The sequence below is a fragment of the Canis lupus genome, chromosome 27 (genome assembly GCF_011100685.1).
Source record: "Canis lupus familiaris isolate Mischka breed German Shepherd chromosome 27, alternate assembly UU_Cfam_GSD_1.0, whole genome shotgun sequence".
Taxonomy (NCBI): Eukaryota; Metazoa; Chordata; class Mammalia; order Carnivora; family Canidae; genus Canis; species Canis lupus.
In genome coordinates this window covers 1973477-1994949 of record NC_049248.1, presented here as the reverse complement: position 1 = coordinate 1994949, position 21473 = coordinate 1973477, and the positions used below count along the sequence as shown (strand labels likewise).

The 21473-nt window shown below is 41.0% G+C and overlaps 1 protein-coding gene and 1 pseudogene across 20 annotated transcripts in view; one reads left to right on the top strand and one right to left on the bottom strand.

Moving 5' to 3' along the window:
- CACNA1C (calcium voltage-gated channel subunit alpha1 C) overlaps positions 1 to 21473 on the top strand; it is a 747770-nt gene that overhangs the window by 40420 nt on the left and 685877 nt on the right. The gene's annotated exons all lie outside the window — the stretch shown is intronic.
- LOC100682893 lies at positions 19276 to 20056 on the bottom strand (annotated as a pseudogene).

The window sequence follows — 21473 nt, the reverse complement described above, 5'->3', positions numbered from 1 at the left end:
ACGGAAACCAGATGACCTCCAAAGCCTAAAATATTTACTCTCAGTTCCTTTGCAGAAAAAGGTCGCCAACTCCGGTATTTTTGTTAAATAAGTCAATAAATAACACATCTAGTTGTCACCTGGTTTGTGCACATTATAAGCACATAATGAATTAGAAAGGGCAACAAAGTATGAAGCCTAGTTTTTATTCTCGAGGAACTTAAAATCTAGTTGAGGAAAAAAGCTAAGCATACATGAAAAAATGGTGAACAATAAAACATAATATATAACCAAGGGCTAAATTGTGATATATTGACAGGTGCCAGAATTCGGAGAAAGGGAAGGAGGATCAGTGTGTCCCTTAGTAGTTGAAGCAGGCACTATTTAATATAATCAAGTTCCAGGATACCATAAGAGCTTGGATGCTCCTTTGAGATCCACTGTAATTGGATTTGACCTGTATTTCTACTCTAGTATCATTTTAAGTCACTGATTTTTTGGCCATGTGCTTTGAGGATACCTTAATGATCAGAAGTATTTCTGAGTAACTTTCACTGACTTATTTTTCTGGGATTGGGATTTCTTCAATATCCCTAACCTATGGAGAATGTAATTCAGTCATAGCAGCATAATTCTTTTTTGGGGGGAGAGAGTATGTATAATGATGAAGAACGTGAGTTTTGAAGTCAGAGAGACCCAGATCTAAATCTTGGTCTCATCTCCTCCTAGCTATGTAAACTTGGGTGTTCTATTAAGCTCCAGGCCTCAGTTTCTTCACCCACAAAATAAGAACAATAATAGCATGTACCTCCTCAGGTTGTTGTGGGAGCTAAATCATATAATGTGTGTAAAGTGCTTAGAATATAAAGTGCCTGGTGCAAAGATGGGGCACTCTCAATGTTTTGTCATTGGCCATTGCTTTTGATTATGGCAGGATTTACATTCTGGACAAGAGAGTCACACATGCAGAATGAGAATTAGCACTTTATCATTTATAAAGGCACCTTGTGTATGGTAAACAAATGTACTAATGCAAAGTGCAGAATTATTTCTACCCCTTTTTAGTTTGCTAATGGTTGTGATTCTTAATTTTTAACATTATCGCTATTGCCAGGCCTCTGATTTATTTCTTGGATGTCCTTAGGAACTTGGGGACAGGAAACACTATATATAAAATTGCAAATATAGGTCTACATTCTGGTGTACTGCAGGAGTCTTGAGTGCTCTCAGGGTCTGTACTGTCTTTGGAAGTAAGGCAGGTTGGCAGTGGTACTAGCTTTGTGGATTGGGGATCAGCATCCCTAGGTTTTCACCTATTTCTGTGATTAGAGGAGAAATCATATAGAAACCAGACCAGTTTTTCTTATTTGTAATAGGGGATAATAACATTTATTTTTGTAACAATTGTGAGTATTCTTGAAAGAGCTCTTTGAAAGAAACACTTTAAGGATTTTGATATAATCATGATGTATGAGGCTTTAAAATCAGGATTTGAGGGTCCAAAGAAGGCTCTACTTCCTCTGCGGATAAAGCCTGATTATAACACAGCTTTTTTTTCCCCTCGAGGTATTTTAACGATTAAAGGGCCGGGTGTTTTTTTTCTATATTTCCTGTTGGTAATAAGTGGCCTTCTGCAGGGCTTTGACCTTTGCTGCTGTTATGGAGACTCCTAGGAGCAGTGGCTATGACCCCAGCAAGCCTGTCTCACACTGTTATGGGGTCGCTGCCTCTGAGGGCCCTAAGTATTAATACATTTTCAAAGAACTGCAAACACTGAACCCACTGTTCAGTTTTAGTTGCTTTGTTAAGAATTATATGGGCTTTATAATAAAACAAGAAAATGTCAGGTAAACAAACATGTTTAACCTAAATAAGCCATGATTAGTCTAAACTGGGAGAGCTCTTGTAATAAGTAGGGCAGCTCCTGTCTCACTAGTTTCCTGTGAAGTAGATAGCAAGTATTGCTGTATTCGTTTGTCAGATAGCCTTTACATTTAATCATTTATTCACCCAGTGAACATTTAGTAAGCTCTTATAATAGGACAGGCATAGAGCTGCGAGCTGAGAATACTACAGTGAACAAGACAAGCATGCCATGCCCTTCTGGAGTTTAGAGTCTAACTGGGAAGATGGACACACAAACAGGTAATGACAATCAGGTGGGGTTGGTGCTTTATAAAAAGTTTAGGATGCTATGGGAGCACATGGCAGAGGCACAAAAAGCCTTTGGTTTAAGTGAATTGCCAAGAGTAACAAAATGAAGGTGTTGTACATCTTCTCTTTAGGACCAGACCAGGGTGGAATGGCCCTAAGAGTGAGAGACTGGGCCCTGCTCATTCTTACACTTGGAATTTTCTTGGGTGGTTTGAGCTTTTGGTCTTAGAGAGGCAGTAGAGACTTGTCTGAGTAGTGCTATAGACAGCATATCCTAAAGCCACATTGATCCCCTCTGGCCTTAGAGCAGAGCAGACTAAGTAAGACCCTCCCAAGGGCAGTCCTTTCCTCCTTTGATACTACCAAGTCCTGGCTGGAGTATTCATCTATATGAATAGTACGTACTCGAACTACCAGCAATTTTCATCTGCTTTAGCCCTCCCTCATTCTGCTCCCTAGGAATTTCCCTTCCCGAGACTGTATTCTCTACTTCTTCACACTTGTCACACTGACAGGGCAGAGGAGACCACTGTCAGCTATGAAAGGGCTAGTTTACTAGTCACTAGACTCTCCTATACACTTTCTCTTTCCCCAGTGCTGAGTGATCATCTTCAAGTAGGGCTAGCAAGGTATACTCGATGGGCTACATTTATTCTTTCTTATTCTTTCCAAGGAGCTATATACCGCTCTTATTCCTTCACTGCATTTCATGAAATAAACTATAGCACTAGCTTGTCATAGCTCCAATTTTCCTTCAGTGGGGGCTAAAAAATCCAGGCAAAGGCTGGCTGGAAGTCCACGTATGGAGATCCCAAGAGCCTTCTCTTTGCCTCTTTGCCCATTCCTGAGGTTAGGGATGGATGAGGAGCAGGGATCACTCCTAGGCATTCAAGCTTGAATTATCGCCAAGATAAGTCATTTCAGCCACTTTTTGGAGGGAAGAAAACTAAAAGAGTGGCTTTTGTGAGGTTACATCAACTCAGAGTAGAGAGAGCCTAGAGCAGAAGTTCTCAACCCTGGCTACACATTATAATTGCCGGAGGGCATTTTAAAAGAAGTACCAATGGCCAGGGCTCATACAGACAAGTTAATTGAACTCTCAGGTTGGGCCCTGGTAAATCTCCTTGAAATGAGTCTAACTACTTCCAGGTTGGAGAGCCACTGGGCAGCCTGGTTGGCAGCCTCTGTGCCAAGGACAAACTTCCTGGGTTTGAATGTGGCTCAGCTAGTGTGGGCAATTCCTTATCCCATGTCAACTTCAGTTTCCTTCTCTATGAAATGAGGTTTTTAAAGAATCCTACTTTGTAGGATTGTTGTTGAGAGCTAAACGAGAAAATACAACTAAAGCACCTGAACCATATCAAGTACTTAATAATAACAGTAATGACAGAACAGGACTAGACAGGGCAATGTTCTCTCCACCATGATCATTTATTAAGGACTATGGTGATCAATTCAGTGACAAATGGGCTGCTCCATCCTTTAAAATGATCCACTTTATTAAAAAATGACATGAATGGCTTTGTTTCTTAAATAAGGAAGAGTATTCCTTATTTTAAGCTTCTTTTTTTAAAAAGATTTTATTTATTTATTCATGAGAGACAGAGAGAGAGAAAGAGAGAGGCAGAGACACAGGCAGAGGGAGAAACAGGCTCCACGCAGGAAGCCTGACACAGGCCTCAATCCCGGGTCTCCAGGATCACGCCCTGGGCGGAAGGCGGCGCTAAACTACTGAGCCACCCAGGTTGCCCTATATTAAGCTTCTTAAACCTCATTCTGCTTAATGTCTCCCACTTGATATAATTTATTTATTTGTTCATCCATCTGTTCTTTGATTTGACAAATGTTTGTTGTGCTCCTATTAGGTTGCCAAGTACTATCTAAATATCATTAATATGACAAAAATTAAAAACAGACCCTGCTTTCCAGGAACTTAAAGTTTGATGGAGGAGATACATCAAATACAGACAAATACCATGTTTACTATCACAATAGATTTATAAAATTACATAAGTAAAAGTTGTAAGAACAATTTCTGGTCCTCCAGGGAATCTGAGTGACCAAAATACGATTATAGTTTTGGCACTACTTAAGATGTCGGATGCTGGCTTCAGCCCAAGACATTCTGATTTAATTGGTGTTGTGTCACTGGGGTATCAGGATTTGTAAAAGTTCCCAGATAATATATGTTAAAGTTTGGGAACCATTGATTTAGAAGCTTTCTACTTATCAAGGATACAGCTCTAGATAGACTGGAGCTACATGCTTAGGAGTCTTCTGGACATGGCTTGGACTTTGGTATTGAAAGTCTATCCTCTAGGCAACCGGCTGCAATTGAAGAGAGAAGTGACATCTGATTTGCAGAAAGATAATTCTGGCTACAATGTAGAAAATAGGTGGGCTGAAGACAGGGTAATATTAGGAGAAATAGATGACACTGAGGGCCTAAATTGGACTGGGATGGTGGGACTCTGATGCCAGGTATCAAAACCCTGAGCACATTGGGGAAAGGACAAGGAGTCAGAGCAACAGAAATGTTTTCTTCTGCTGGTTTTCAGCTTTGAAATTGAACTGCCATCTTGGTAAACATCTAAAGAATTCAGGTGATGCTTCGCAGGCTTAAATGAAGACAGCTCCTTCAAGAACTCTCAAGCATTTATGGATTTCAGGATGAAATGAATTCATCAGAGATGAATTTTCACCCTTAAAAAATAAAAGGACACAGATTCTGTAATTTCCCAGTTAATCTTGGCAAAGTAGATCATTAAGCTCCCAGACTTTTTTGAGGAAGGGGAGTGGAATGGTCTGGCTACTTACACTGATCCAATGACCTGGATAATTGCCAACTATCCACTTACCATTGTGATGTGAAGTGGTGTTTTTGTTTTTTTTTGTTTTTTGTTTTTTTTTTGGTCTTATCTAATGCTTCTAGTAATCAAAACGTATTTTTACTGTTGTTGGGTCTGTGGAGCTAATGTGAGTCTGGTGGCAAGATGATTGGGTTCATTTGCTTTGTGCTCCATGAAATTCAGTTGTCAGTCAAATCCTAATGCCAGAGTCCTCACTCTCAGGAAGGCGGTAGAAAAAAGCAAGAAAAGCCCAGTTGGAGGTTCACATCTTGCCTGGAAGACATAGCACAACAAATCAGAAAGACCTTAGGTTGCCTTCTAGACTGACACAACACAATATTAACGTCTCTAAGAAAGTGAGGTTCTGAATATTTTTTCACAAACTCTAAAGTATAAAAACTATTCTTTGCTAAAGAGCCATACAAAATCAAGGCATTGGCCAGAGTTTGCAGACCCCTTGTCCAAACAGTGGACAAAACAACACATCAAAGGCTGATATGCAACATTTGTTGATTTACCTGCTATAGATATCTCACTATGACTTGATTTCACATAGCAACACTAACGCCACTGGATGCAGATTAGGGAAGAGATGCTCAGTAGCCTATGGTTTTCCACCATTCAACAAACACAAATGTAAGTAACTCCAAGAACTCCAAGAATGTAGTTAAAGTGGTCAGGAAGTAATGAGGTTTTTGACTGCTTCTCCCTTTTGTTTTTTATGTAACCTATTTAATTGTAAGCTTAAATAATTTAATACCTGTTATGTTTAACAATTGGTTCAAATTTTGTATTTCTGAAAATTTTACAATCTTCTCTCACCAGCTGGTGTGAGTTGGCTCCTGCACACCACTCATAGTAGAAGGGAAGGTAGAATGTTGAGAAAATAGCTGGGATAAAAGAGAAGAAGTGAGGAAAGATGAAATTCAAGGCTGTGGGCAAACACTTGATCCATTGATTGAGATGCAGCCAAGTTTGGGCATTACACAAGACAGTAGCTGATTTTACAGAGCTAATTTGGTCTCTCTATCTTAATAAGCATGACTCAACTAATTTGAGAAGAAAACTCAGTTCAATTTGACCAATACCTGGCAGAGACAGAGAACTCAATTTAATACACAGCAAATCTGATTTTAAAAACACAGCACTCGAATTTACATGTGAGTAAAGCTATGATGGTAAAACAAAAGATAGAGCTTTTCCCTCGCCATCATATTGGGTTTTCTTTCCTAGTCCAACTCTCTTACAAACATGCAAATAAACTGAAACCAGCTAAAACAGCAGTTCCAAGTCCCTAACTAACTAACCGTCCTTTAAGCATTGCCTAATGAGGGAGTAAAATCTGTCACTCTCCAGTGAGAGAAGGGATTCCTGATTTCTGTGGATACTATTGAAATGAAAAAAGTAGAAGTCAAACTGAGTGGCTCCCTGAGTCATGACTTGGGGGTCTGAGCTGTGTGAGTCTTTAACTGTCCCAGAATGGTACAGAATGAATGGTTTGGTAGGAGGGAAAGAGGAAGGGGAAAAGCAGAGGTTGAGATGCTTGAGGGTGGGAAATAGAATCCAGATGGCCTCTAATGTAACATGTTATTTTTGTGAGGGGGGTACTGTTAACTATAGCACTGTTGGATTTGCTCACAGATCAATTCTGTTTTTTAGTGCCCATAATATGTTAAATATTATTTAAAATGAACTACACATATTTAATATTTACCACCTAATGGTATCCTTAAGATAGCAATGGTAGATGGTTTTATGTTCTATTGATTCCTCATGTTCTTTAACTTTCTGTAGGGAAGAAGCATTTGTTAAGTTTCTTACTATATAGCATCATGGCATGAACATGGTGGACAATCTTTAAAATAGGGTTAAAGACAAACATTAAAAGGTGTATGGTTCTTTCAGAGAGGCTCTCTCTGTCTCTCTGCCTCTGTCTCTGTATCTGTCTGTCTGTCTCTCTCTCTCTCTCACACACACACACACACACACACACACACACACACACACACACTTCTCTTGGAACCTGAAGGAAAGGTAGGAACAGAATCCCATCAGCAAATGCCCTTTGATGGACATCAGTAAAACACTTGCCATTCTTCACTGAGGACTCTCTGGATGCTAGATACCTGAAATTTAAATTTCTGAAATTTAAATTTCAGAATAGCTCTGTGGAGTGGGTACTAATATTATGAAAATTTTTCAGATGAATTAACTAGGATCAGGAATATTAAGTAAGTTGCCCAGAGTCACTCACTGTTGGAGAGAACCTGGGAGAGCTGATTGGGATACCTAGGACTGTTCTCCAAATCTCTGCTCTGTACCTTTACTTCCTGGTACCTTCCTTCCCAACTCATTAATCAGGATAGGTTTCCTGAAGCTGATTTACATGAAGCTAACTTCAGAATGAAGGAATAAAAATAGAAGGCACTGGGGGATGGGAGAAGGTAGATACCTTAAGACAGATACAGTAGAAAAAGAGAAGAAAAATTCTAGATACTTTAAGCTTCCCGAGTCTATAAGTACACTTGGCTGGAATGAAATGGTTGAAGGGGAAAGAAGGGAAGACAGAAGGGCTGATTTGGTGGAAGGCCATGGAAGGAATAAAATTAGACATTGTAGTTACAGAATAGAAACACTGAAACTACACTGAATCTACAGCATCTCAGGAATGGAAGAGAACTTGAATGCCATCTGCCTAATACATAAATTTGCTCTGCGTCTTGACAAGATGGTTGTTAAGCCTTCGTGAATGCCCTTGAAGATGGAGAATTCATTAGATAGTCTCAACATGTGGTGTATTAGAAAGTTTTTCCTGTGTGAACCCCATAGATGTCTACCAATAATTTCTCCTCACTGCCAGGAACTGACTTCCTACGGCCATACACAAGTCTCAGAATAGTCCCTAGGGTAAATACAGAAATATCCACATATTGACTATTTTTTCCCAGTAGTAAAATTATTCCTAGATACTGAGTTCACAGATAATCCCTAATCACTGGTTATCATTCAGAACACTTCTCAATCAACTGGCTTCCTCCTGGCTGATTGGGTATTTCTATGCCTCCTGGCTGATTGGGTATTTCTATGATACTTTATATGTATCATTTTCTATCTTATAGCTAAGGAAGTTGAGGCTCAGAGAGCTTGAATAACTTGCTCAGGGTCACTCAACTTATAGACAGAGGAGTTTTACATACAGGCACCTTGGGTCCAGAGCTAGAATACCCAATAAATAAACAAACCATTCTGCCTGGTATAAAAAGAGAATGTTATAGAAAGTAGGGTTACCCAGGGCTTCATGGGTGTGCAACTTGTACCTTCCCCCTTAGAAGGGCTCTGAGCTTGCTTTAAATGCTCTGCTGTCCTTGTCTTAAAATTCCTAATATATTGAGATGCCTGGGTGGCTTCCTTGGTTGAGCCCCCAAACTCTTGTTTTTCTGTATTTTTTTTTATTGGAGTTCGATTTGCCAACATATAGTATAATACCCAGTGCTCATCCCATCAAGTGCCCCCCCTCAGTGCCTGTCACCCAGTCACTCTATCCGCCCCCCCCCACCTCCCCTTCCACTCCCCTTGTTCATTTTCCAGAGTTAGGAGACTCTCATGTTCTGTCACCCTCTCTGATATTTCCCACTCAGTTCCCCTCCTTTCCCCTATAATACCTTTCACTATTTTTTATATTCCCCAAATGAATGAAACCATGTAATGTTTGTGACTCCTTCTGACTTAGTTCACTCAGCATAATACCCTCCAGTTCTATCCACGTTGAAGCAAATGGTGGTTATTCGTCGTTTCTAATGGCTGAGTAATATTCCATTGTATACATAGACCATTCATCTTTCTTTATCCATTCATCTGTCAAAGGACATTGAGGTTCCTTCCACAGTTTGGCTGTTGTGGACATTGCTGCTAGAAACATCGGGGTGCAGGTGTCCTGGCGTTTCATTGCATCTGTATCTTTGGGGTAAATCCCCAGCAGTGCAATTGCTGGGTCATAGGGCAGGTCTATTTTTAACTCTTTGAGGAACCTCCACACAGTTTTCCAGAGTGGCTGCACCAGTTCACATTCCCACCAACAGTGCAAGAGGGTTCCCCTTTCTCCACATCCTCTCCAGTATTTGTTGTTTCCTGTCTTGTTAATTTTCCCCATTGTCATTGGTGTGAGGTGGTATCTCATTGTGGTTTTGATTTATATTTCCCTGATGGCAAGTGATGCAGACATTTTCTCATGTGCTTGTTGGCCACGTGTATGTCTTCTTCGGTGAAATTTCTGTTCATGTCTTTGGCCCATTTCATGATTGGATTGTTTGTTTCTTGGGTGTGGAGTTTAATAAGTTCTTTATAGATCTTGGGCTAGATCTACTAGCCCTTTACCTGATATGTCATTTGCAAATATCTTCTCCCATTCTGTAGGTTGTCTTTTAGTTTTGTTGACCGTATCCTTTGCTGTGCAAAAGCTTCTTATCTTGATGAAGTCCCAATAGTTCATTTTTGCTTTTGTTTCTTTTGCCTTCGTGGATGTATCTTGCAAGAAGTTACTGTGGCCGAGTTCAAAAAGGGTGTTGCCTGTGTTCTCCTATTGGATTTTGATGGATTCTTGTCTCACATTAAGATCTCTCATCCATTTTGAGTTTATCTTTGTGTCTGGTGTAAGAGAATGGTCTAGTTTCCTTCTTCTGCACGTGGCTGTCCAATTTTCCCAGCACCATTTATTGAAGAGACTGTCCTTTTCCCAGTGGATAGTCTTTCCTGCTTCGTGGAATATTAGTTGACTATAGAGTTGAGGGCCCATATCTGGGTTCTCTATTCTGTTCCATTGATCTATGTGTCTGTTTTTGTGCCAGTACCACACTGTCTTGATGACCACAGCTTTGTAGTACAACTTGAAATCCAGCATTGTGATGCCCCCGGCTCTAGTTTTCTTTTTTGATATTCCCCTGGCTATTCGGGGTCTTTTCTGGTTCCACACAAATCTTAAAATGATTTGTTCCAACTCTCTGAAGAAAGTCCATGGTATTTTGATAGGGATTGCATCGAATATGTAAATTGCCCTGGGGAGCATTGACATTTTCACAATGTTAATTCCTCCTTTCTATGAGCGTGGAATATTTTTCCATCTCTTTGTATCTTCCTCAATTTCTTTCAGAAGTGTTCTGTAGTTTTGAGGGTATAGATCTTTTACCTCTTTGGTTAGGTTTATTCCTAGGTATCTTATGCTTTTGGGTGCAATTGTAAATGGGATTGACTCCTTAATTTCATTTTCTTCAGTCTCATTGTTAGTGTATAGAAATGCCACTGATTTCTGGGCATTGATTTTGTATCCTGCCACATTGCTGAATTGCTGTATGAGTTCTAGCAATCTTGGAGTGGAGTCTTTTGGGTTTTCTATGTACAGTATCATGTCATCTGCAAAGAGGGAGAGTGAGACTTCTCCTTTGCCAATTTCAGTGGCTTTTATTTCTTTTTGTTGTCTGATTGCTGAGGTTAGGACTTCCAGTACTATGTTGAATAGTAGTGGTGAGAGTGGACATCCCTGTCATGTTCCTGATCTTAGGGGAAAGGCTCCCAGTGCTTCCCCATTGAGAATGATATTTGCTGTGGGCTTTTCATAGATGGCTTTTAAGATGCTGAGGAATGTTCCCTCTATCCCTACACTCTGAAGAGTTTTGATCAGGAATGGATGCTGTATTTTGTCAAATGCTTTCTCTGCATCTATTGAGAGAATCATGTGATTCTTGTTTTTCCTCTTGTTGATATAATCTATCACAGTGATTGTTTTACGAGTGTTGAACCAGCCTTGCATCCCGGGGATAAATCCCATTTGGTTATGGTAAATAATCTTTTTAATGTACTGTTGGATCCTCTTGGCTAGTATCTTGTGGAAAATTTTTGTATCTGTGTTCATCAGAGATATTGGTCTACAGTTCTCCTTTTTGGTGGAGTCTTTGTCTGGTTTTGGAATTAAGGTGATGCTGGCCTCATAAAACGAATTTGGAAGTATTCCGTCCCTTTTAATCTGAGCCCCCAAACTCTTGATTCCAATTCACTTCATGATTTTGGGGATGTGGGATCAAGCCCTGCATCAGGCTCAGAGTTAGGCATGGAGATTGAGATTCTCTCTCTCCTTCTCCCTCTACCCCTCCCTCACTTGCACATGTGTGCCTGCACACACTCTGTCTAAAATCAATCAATCTTTAAAAAACAATCCTAACATATTGAAAACAGGGAGCCCTGAAATATCATTTTATGCAGAGCCCTGAAAATTAATGGGTTCTGGGCCCACCATTGAAACGATCAAGCTGACAAATAAGCCAACCTTTTTTTGGCTATGTGGTGCATCTAGTGTTCTGTAGTTCTGTAGGTTAATACCTGTAAAACCCAGTCCCCATTCACTGCCCTGATCTCACTGCCATAGAAAGCCCCAGCAGGCAGCTGCAGTGGTGTGGGTGCAGAGTGTATGGATGGTTTCTTTCCTTGTACCTTCAGTCCTATGTATGGATGATAGCTGAATTCTGGCAAGGATGCTTTTACATTTTTGGGTTTTGTTACTTTCTACTCCTTTGACATCGTATTTTCTGTCAGATGAAATTTATGGGCACATTATAGTGGTTGACAGGAACAATGGGCCTCCAGGATTTCCCTGGGAGAAACCTCCACCTGCTGAGTGAGAGCTTCCTCCTTTTGGCTAATGTGGGAGCTCTCGGATCTCCTCATTACTTCCTCAGCCTGCTGTAAATGCCAGGAAGGCAGACTTCACAAGAGCAGGGCAGAGGTGGGATGTGGAACTGCAGCTGGATCTTTCAAGTAACTGTTTCAGAAAAAGTCAACTGGAAGAGGTCATGTCCATGCTCCTTGGATGGAGCACTTTCAGTTGTCTTACTAAATCCAGTTTAACAAAAATGGGCCTAAGTAAATGCGGCTCAACCCATGACTGCCAATTAAGGAAAAGGACAAACAACATGTAATCACACACATCTGCGCAACACTTTCTTATAACATCAGTTGCTTGACATGATGTTTCACTGCTCATTAGTCTTCATTTAGACTGTGAATTCCTTCAAAGTGGCAGTCAGGTATGGAGAGCCTGCATTGAGAATTACGAAAGTTGGATTTCTGACTAGTTTTACGTCTCTCATTTAAGTGAAGGGGTTGCAGTAAGCAATTACCAAGTCCAGCTCTTCATATCCAGCTCAGGACTTTTATAAGGCTTCATATTTTGAGAATGGACAGACTTAGAGTTTGCATTTCCTTCTCTTGACTCAAAGCGCATAGGCTTTCAATCAATGAAGAGATATTTTCTGAGGTCTTTTTATTCACTGCACTGTGAGTAGAGCATCAGAGTGATGTGTACAGGCAAATGGGCTCATCATGAGAAAGTTACATGGGGGGGTTGCCTTTCAGACTTTTCCTTTAGGGCCATGGAGTCTTAGCTCTGTCAGGCAGGATCCACATAACCCAGGTATTTGTACATGACATCTTTAGATGGACTACAGATTCAGCTGCTGTAAAAGAAACCCTAAATCACAGTGAATTAAGTGGGGGCAGACATTTGATTCTCCTTCAAGCAAGCCGGTGTCTCCCAGTGTCAGACACCCAGGTCCTTTCTATCTTGTTAGGGTAACTGCCACACCTAGAACATTGCCTTTGCCAGCACGGCCCAAGATGGCTCCCTGGCATATTCACAGTCCCAGCGACAGGATGAAAGAAGGGGAGCTGAAAGTTGAACTGCAGTGCTCACACTCCCTCGCAGTCCCACAACTAGAACTTGGTCTGTTGGAAGAGGGGAATGTAATCTTTATTCTGGGCAGCCGTGTGGGACGTGTGCCAGTGGATATTGGCAGATGAGCAGCAGTCTTTTTTATCTTGGGATTTGGTTAAGATGAACAAAAGTTCTGCGTTCTGTTGGGAACATCTTCACTTCTGACCCACCGGGGGATGTCTATGTACTTTAGTATATGCATTCATAGTTAATGAATTATGAAGACTAAAGCAGGCACCAACATTCCATCCCGCTTCTGAGGAGCTGGTGCAAACCTTCAGCCAGTGTGGCCATGGACATGGCTTCTGTACCAGCCCAGGCTAGGTCTCCTCAGCATATCCTGTGGCATTCTTGTTTGGACTGTGCTAGAAAGTCACCTTCTCTCTTTATGATGCATTTTACTAGCTACTGGGCTTCATTTATGTACCTGTCAAAGCATAGTTTCTAAGCACTGGTTTCTGGGGATGCTCCCTTCTAATACCTTCTACAAAATGCTGCAGTTTCTAGTTCTTCCAACCTGAATTATTTGCATCTCTGTGGGATTTGTATTTCTGTGACTGTAGGGAAGGGAAGGGGAAAGAGTTGTTTCCTACTTACAGTTAGAGTGGAAGAATGACCTCTGGCCATATGGAAACATGTTCTGTGGTTCCATGATCCATGCAACACCTGTAAATGCTGACTGCAGGTGATGGTGTCTCAGCAGAGCAGGGCCAATGATGTGTGATCCCCCACCCCCAGGTCAATAGCTGGTGGGCGAGCCACAAGGGGCATGGTGGGGGTACACATGGGCTCTAGAAGTGAATGTGGCAGTATGCTTTTCCTGTCCTTGCCCTGTGTGTTCTGCATAGTGGAGTGGCAGACATTTTCTTGTTGAGGACTAGTTTACTGGAAGCCTCCAAAATGGTTCTTGGATGGCTTTATTTTTAGCCTTCAAACAAGGCTGAGCCTTCCTGCTTTTCTTTTTTCTCTCACATTCCAGCCTCCTGGAATACGGTTTTGTCTTTTGTATTCTGATTCAAATCCTCTTCATCCACTGGAGACTCAAATACCTTCTCTTGGAGAGGCCCTCCTGCAAAATACTGATTTTTTTTTTTGACACTTGTTTTTCTCTCATGTTCCTTCTATCAGTTGAATTGAACTATCACTGTTCTCTATTGCTAAGTATTTAAACTTCACATATTTTTGTCTTCTTTTCTCACTGAGGTTGTAAACACTTGAATTCTTTTACTCCTGTATTTAACAGTCATTTAGTAGTCATTTATTAAGGCCTGCTCTGTACCCGCTACTGTGCAAGGTACTGGTTATGCAAAGACAGTCTCTCTCCTGGCACCTATATAAGATAACTCAGGAAGGAAGACAGTTACTGGAAACAAGAGAACAAATGATTACTGGTAGACATATGTGCAAATGCTTTGAAAGATAAGAAAACCAACTGCCTAGGAATGTTGGAAAGTTTTATTGAAGGAGTTGGCATTTCTGATGGCCTATCAAATGGAAGAGGAGAGACAGTTACAAGTGTAATTGAGTATGTTCCATGGTTTGAGGGAGGTAGGATTTGGAGGTCTATGTGTGTTTGGCTGGGCAAAGGAGAAGATGAGCAGGAGAAAATGCTAAAAAGGTGAGGTGGGCAAGATGGTGAAGTGCTTACAGGCTTTGCTAAAGCATTTGGATGATCCTGTAGGGAACAGGGACCCCTGGACCTCTTAAGGAGGGGAGTGTCATGGCACATATGTATATTAGAATGATGATGTTGGATTCAGGTGAAAAATTGAGTGGAGTGGGGAGTAAGCCCAGGGACAGATGGGTCAGTTTGATTCAAATTCCTGCTGAGTACAGCACGAGAAGGAAGGGGGTGAAGAGAGGCTAGGAATGAATGAGCGGAGCACATCTGAGAGCATGAGGATGACTCACTGGATGTGGAGGAAGCTATGAGCGAGAGTGCCGGTAGCCTTTATGCCTCTGCAGAAGGCCATGTCCTACCTCGTAGCTGATAAACATCAATTCACTTTTCAACACAGCCCGCCAGTGATGTATACCCCTGTGACATTTAATTTTTGATGTTAGCTCCTAAGAGCAAAACAATACTGATATTATTACTTTTTAGGGTTGATTATAAGCATTTTGTGTGAGTTTACAGCATAAGCACAAAATTTTGTGATGTTATGGTCAGCCTGTTGGGCAGTCAGACTATTTTATAATTAAGTTTACTTCGTCTTATTTTGGGGAGGGTGTAGTATCTGTTCTGGGAGTACACAATCAAAATGTGTTCCCTGCTGTGTGTTAAAGAAAAACAAAAACTGCAAAATGTTTCTTTCACTTCAGGTTTTATGGGTTAAAAAAAAAGTAGAGAAATAGCCTTCTAATTCTTTCCTGCCATTCCCCAAAGAAAGGTACTGTGATATTTTATTAAATTCAAATAGTGAAGTTTTGTTTGTTTGTTTCCTACTGTCAGGCCAGCAATCTGAACCATGATGTGGAGCGAGAGGGGATTGGGAAAAGAAAAATATTTCCTGGTATAATCTCCCTTCCAGTACCAAGAAATGCTTGTCCCTGGGATGGTATATGCCACCCAGATGGCAGAGCAAGGGGGTTTAGTAGGAACGTATCTTTTCCTTTTTGTCTGGTGTTGCCCATAACCACATAATTGTTTTTAGCTTAATTGGTTCAGATGCTGCATTGTTTCCAAAGGAGATCAATCTTTCTCTCAGTCCAACTTCTGTGCAAGCTGCAACACCCCCTCCGCTCCCTCCACCCCAAAAGGTCCACTGCTTTAATGCCTAAATGCTTAACAGTTTATCTGCTGATCCCCTTAGCTCCCAGATACTGAAAATAAATTATCTTTATGTTATGGCTGCTATTAATATATTCCTGTTTGTCTTGGCCTCTGAGTTATGGGGTAGCCGTCTGCCTTGAACACTGCACCATAACAATTGTATAACCTCTTCCAAGCACTGCAGCAAACTTGAATTTATAAATGCCTGTGGAGTGAGAGGGGCTGACTTGAGCATGGACGTTTACAGCAGAAGTTCTCTTCCCTGAAGGTCTCTGTCAGCTGATCTTTCCAGAATGATTATGAGAGACTCAGCCTCTCCTGACATTTCTTGACCCATTATTCATTGACCAAGTTTAATTGCAGGAATCCAGCCAGATGTCAGGATCAAGTTTTATGAAGAATGAAGTCGTACTGCATTGATTGATGTAAAACTCTAATAAATGATGCAGCTTCGTAATTAGTATTTAGACAAAACATACAGATTCTGAATTGAAAGCTTGTCTCCCAATAGGGGAGATCCTTGGAAGGCTGAGGTTTTGAACATTTTTATGTTGGTCCGACGTTACATCCCTGGGGGGACCCCACTTGCACTTCTTTTTTTTTTTTTTTAAAAAAAGATTTATTCATTTGAGAGAGAGTGTGTGTGCATCTGAGAGAGAGCAAGCAAACACAAGTCAGTGGAGGGGAAGGGCAGAGGGAGAGGGAGAAGCAGGCCCCCCATCCCTGGCTGAGCAGGAAGTCTGATGTGGGGCTCAATCCCAGGACCTCGCGTTCATAACCTGAGCAGAAGGCAGACGCTTAACTGACTAAACCACTCAGGCACCCCTCACTTACACTTCTTACCTGATCTTCACCAATTCTGTATAAGGACATCAATCCAAACAAGTATCTTTGAGCAAAGTGACTTTCCACCATGTTGAAGAAAGCCTAAAGATGTGGTATTGAAATTAAGATTTTTAGGTTTTATTTTCAGAAGAACTGCATGAGTTTCTATTCAAGTGGGTCTCAAACTGTGTTCCACAGGGTCATGGGGGTTCCAAGAAAGTGTCTCAGGAACTGCGTGGGGCATGGAGAGGGGTTCTGCTTTCTTCCTCTGCCACCTTCATCCAGAAAAGCTCCATACTTTTATCTCCTGTGCATGTTGGCCTTCTAAGTACATTTCATTCTAAGAATGAGTTCTGCTGCTTAAATAATTCGAAAACTTGATCTAGCCTAATTCTCAGTTTTACAGAAGAGGATACCGAGGGCCATGGAGATTGTAAAATCTCCCCATGGTAACCATAGCAATGACCAAGCTGGATCTAAAACATTGATCTCTTTGTTAATTTTCCCCATTCTCACTAGTGTGAGGTGGTATCTCATAGTGGGTTTGATTTGTATTTCCCTGATGGCAAGTGATGCGGAGCATTTCCTCATGTGCTTGTTGGCCATGTCTATGTCTTCCTCTGTGAGATTTCTCTTCATGTCTTTTGCCCATTTCATGATTGGATTGTTTGTTTCTTTGGTGTTGAGTTTAATAAGTTCTTTATAGATCTTGGAAACTAGCCCTTTATCTGATACGTCATTTGCAAATATCTTCTCCCATTCTGTAGGTTGTCTTTTAGTTTTGTTGACTGTATCCTTTGCTGTGCAAAAGCTTCTTATCTTGAAGTCCCAATAGTTCATTTTTTGCTTTTGTTTCTCTTGCCTTCATGGATGAATCTTGTAAGAAGTTACTGTGGCCGAGTTCAAAAAAGGTGTTGCCTGTGTTCTCCTCTAGGATTTTGATGGAATCTTGTCTCACATTTAGATCTTTCATCCATTTTGAGTTTATCTTTGTGTATGGTGCAAGAGAGTGGCCTAGTTTCATTCTTCTGCATGTGGATGTCCAATTTTCCCAGCATCATTTATTGAAGAGACTGTCTTTCTTCCAGTGGATAGTCTTTCCTCCTTTATCGAATATTAGTTGACCATAAAGTTGAGGGTCCACTTCTGGGTTCTCTATTCTGTTCCATTGATCTATGTGTCTGTTTTTGTGCCAGTACCACACTGTCTTGATGACCACAGCTATGATTTTCTTTTTTTTTTTTTTTTTTTTTGATTTTCTTTTTAAAAATTCCCCTGGCTATTCAGGGTCTTTTCTGGTTCTGCACAAATCTTAAAATAATTTGTTCCAACTCTCTGAAGAAAGTCCATGGTATTTTGATAGGGATTGCATTAAACGTGTACATTGCCCTGGGTAACATTGACATTTTCACTATATTAAATTATTCCAATCCATGAGCATGGAATATTTTTCCATCTCTTTGTGTCTTCCTCAATTTGGAGAGGATGTGGAGAAAGGGGAACCCTCCTGCACTCTTGGCAGGAATGTGAACTGGTGCAGCCACTCTGGAAAACTGTGTGGAGGTTTCTCAAAGAGTTAAAAATAGACCTGCCCTACGACCCAGCAATTGCACTGCTGGGGATTTACCCCAAAGATACAGAGGCAATGAAACGCTGGGACACCTGCACCCCGATGTTTCTAGCAGCAATGGCCACAGTAGCCAAACTGTGGAAGGAGCCTCGGTGTCCATCGAAAGATGAATGGTTAAAGAAGATATAGTTTATGTATACAATGGGCTATTCCTCAGCCATTAGAAATGACAAATACCCACCATTTGCTTTGACGTGGCTGGAACTGGAGGGTATTATGCTGAGTGAAGTAAGTCAATCGGAGAAGGACAAACATTATATGGTCTCATTCATTTGGGGAATATAAAAAATAGTGAAAGGGAATAAAGGGGAAAGGAGAAAAAATGAGTGGGAAATATCAGAAAGGGAGACAGAACATGAAAGACTCCTAACTCTGGGAAACGAACTAGGGGTGGTGGAAGGGGAGGTGAGCGGGGGGTGGGGGTGACTGGGTGACGGGCACTGAGGTGGGCACTTGACAGGATGAGCACTGGGTGTTATCTATATGTTGGAAAATTGAACACCAATAAAAAATAAATTTATAATAAAATAAATAAATAGAAAAAAATAAAACATTGATCTCTTGTCTACCAGTCCACTGTTCTTTATTCTTCCTAATGACTCTTGGATTCCTCAGTGTAGCCATGACCAAGATGGGGCTATTAGCACCAACCTTAGAGCTAAACTAGAACCTAAAAGAAAGTGGATTCTGCTTACAGATGCCATAGAGCACAGAGGTTAAACAAGTAGGTACTGGATTTGGACTGTCTGGGCTCACATCTCTTCTCCACCCTTGCTAGCTGTATGACCTCACATAAACTTAAGCTCCTTAACGTTCCTCGAGTTCTGCTTCCCCAGCTGTAAAACAGCTGTTGTGCAGGTGAGATAAATCAGTGCGCATACAAGTACTGCCAGCAGTGCATGGCAAGGAGTAAATATTCAATAAACATTAGTTTTTTTTTTAAAGTTTGAATCATTAGCTCTTTGAATCCTGGGCTCTTCTGTAGCTTTCCCTTGGATGCATTGTTTTTTTGTTTTTGTTTTTACAAATATTTTGTTTATTTTAATGAAGCTGGTACAGACAATGTCCATTTAAAACCCATATCCCAGGCCAAAAAATACAAATAAAATAAAAAAGAGTAGTGTTCTGTTGAATACACTTCTGCATGAATAACTTTATTAACTGCTAATGAAAACTAGAACTTTTCTGGGATCTTCTGACAAGACTTTTATCTTAAAATGCTTTCTCTTCAGTGAAGCCATCTTTGGAGTTAGTCATTTACTCTCATCATCTCTGTCTTCTTGACTCCAGCCTGATATTTCTCTTCTTTTGGTCCAGACCCTCAAATTTTAAAAGAAGCTTCAAGTTAAGGAAAGGTAATTTTTCCACAGTTCAGTTCTCTGAAAAACTTCCATCTCCCACTGAAAGTCATAGTCCAGGAGTGAAGCAATCACATGCTAGAACTTCAGGGCCAATTGGAAAGTCATCATGAACACTTGTATTGGTCGATCTTATTTATCACAAGCCTGAAAATGCACAGTCCTGGAAAAGGTGGCCTCTCTGTGCACACATGTAATTTTTAAAAAGGAAAGGACAATATGAAGGGGGATGAGGTTTGATCACCAAAAATCAGCACAATGAAAACAAGTGATAATGAATAATGGGCACTAGAATTCAAATTACCAGATGTTTTAAAGAGATAGGGTGCCAGTTTTCAATTCCGTTTTGAACACCACATTACAAAAGAACTATTTTTAAGAATAAAAAAGGATTGAGGATAAAGAAAAAAAATAAAAAGAATATCTAAATCATTGAATGACCCCCTGTTTGTTCCTGATAAACTTCAATCACATCTTCTTCCTCCATTCCCAGTTCTTTTGGAGTGTGATTATCAGCAATTCTCTGACCTTCAAAGAGAAACCTGAGTGAATTCATTAGAACTCCCTGTCTTTGACAGTATGATTCTTTGAGTTTCTTGAGATGTGTTGTCATTTTCACTTTGAAGTGAATCTCACTGCTATCTTGTCCAATGACTTTGAGTTTAATGTATTCTCCTTCCTTCTTATCCCCCAAGTCCTCAGTTGAGGTTTTGCCTCCTGGTCAGACATGGTGACGTTGGCTTCACCCAGGGTCTCCGCACTGCAGTGGCCTCGGGTAGGCAGAACCTCACTCCGGGGTTTACAAATCCGTCTCCCCTTGGATGCATTGTAACTTGTTGATCCTATTATATTTGATGCCAAGGATGACCATGTTTGTGGGTGTGTGTTCCCTCATGTCTGTTAAAGCCATTATCATGTGGTGGGAGGAGTGATAAGATCATAGGCTATTGGAACTGGAAGCTTGTGTTATGTTGTAGATAATTGAGTGAGGGCTGAAGTCCCCATCACCAGAAATGACTTGCTTAGTCTTCTGGGATTTTCCAAATTGTGACATCTGACACAATCCTGGAATATCTGCAGTCTATCCAAAACCACTTTGTATTCTTTGCCCCAATATGTTTATGCTGCAGTTAGAAAAAATCATTTTCTATTGAGGTAACATTCACTCAACATAAAATTAACCCGTTTATTGTGTACCGTTCAGTGGTATTACATACATTCACAATGCTGAGCGACCAGCGCTTCTATCTGGACACCATGCATTTTCATCACTCCCAAAGCAAACCCGGTCCCCAAAGAGCAGCCATTCCTCATTCCCCCTCCTCCCAGCCCCTGTCAACCACTAATCCACTTTCTGTCTTTATAGACTTACTTATTCTGGATTTTTCAGATACATGGCATCATACAATATGTGAACTTTTATATCTGGCTAACTTCACTCAGCATAACACTTTATTTTATTTATTTATTTACTTATTTATTTATTTTTAAAAGATTTTATTTATTTATTCATACACACACACAGAGAGAGAGAGAGAGAGAGAGAGAGAGAGAGAGGCAGAGGGAGAAGCCGGCTCCATGCAGGGAGCCTGACGCGGGACTCCCTGGTCTCCAGGATCACACCCTGGACTGAAGGCAGCGCTAAACCGCTGAGCCACCCGGGGTGCCCAGCATGACACTTTAAACGTTCATCCACATTGTTTCATGCATCAGTACTTTATTCCTTTTCTTGATATTTATACTGCATTTTGGTTAAAGGATCCCAGTTTCCCTTTCATCTCCCAGCATCCCCCTGAAGTGAGGCTAACTGACCACAACACAGTTTTCCGTTTCCTATATCTCTCTTCCCTTTCACTCCAGATCTCTGTCATTGATAAGAGACTACATTGTGGTCCCCTTTCTTACTACCAACCTGTCCCTAGTTTCTCAGGACAGGAGCCCAAGGGCAGAGAAAGCTCACCACCTACTATCCTATCTAGAGTCTTATCTCTGAGGCCATTTTAGACACGTGCTTGTGCCCAGGTATTTGTGAACTCGGATGATTGGGCTGGCATCTCTACCATGAAGAAGGAACAGACTTCAGAGGCTGGACAGTTCAGCCTGCGGATGATCCCAAGTGGAACTAGCTGACATGTGGCCCCATTGG